The sequence below is a fragment of the Triticum aestivum genome, chromosome 4B, assembly GCF_018294505.1.
Source record: "Triticum aestivum cultivar Chinese Spring chromosome 4B, IWGSC CS RefSeq v2.1, whole genome shotgun sequence".
NCBI lineage: Eukaryota > Viridiplantae > Streptophyta > Magnoliopsida > Poales > Poaceae > Triticum > Triticum aestivum.
The window spans coordinates 624267321-624267560 of record NC_057804.1 but is presented as its reverse complement, the minus strand read 5'-3'; positions in this window follow the sequence as shown (position 1 = coordinate 624267560).

Sequence of the window (240 nt, the reverse complement as noted above, 5' to 3'; positions counted from 1 at the left end):
GGTCACTGTGGCTTGTGGAAAAAAATGAGCGACTTTGACGGATGCGACGGAGAGACGTACGGCCGAGGGTCCCCTCCACCCATACCGAAACCACCGGGTTGCACAGCAAGTGCCAGTTTGGTTTGCGGGAATGCACCCAACTTTTGGCAGCGCGTGTGGGGACCCGCCCGGGGACCGCATGCCATAGATGAACGAAATCGGACTACGAACGCACGTTGCGTCACGTCCGGGCAGTGCTTT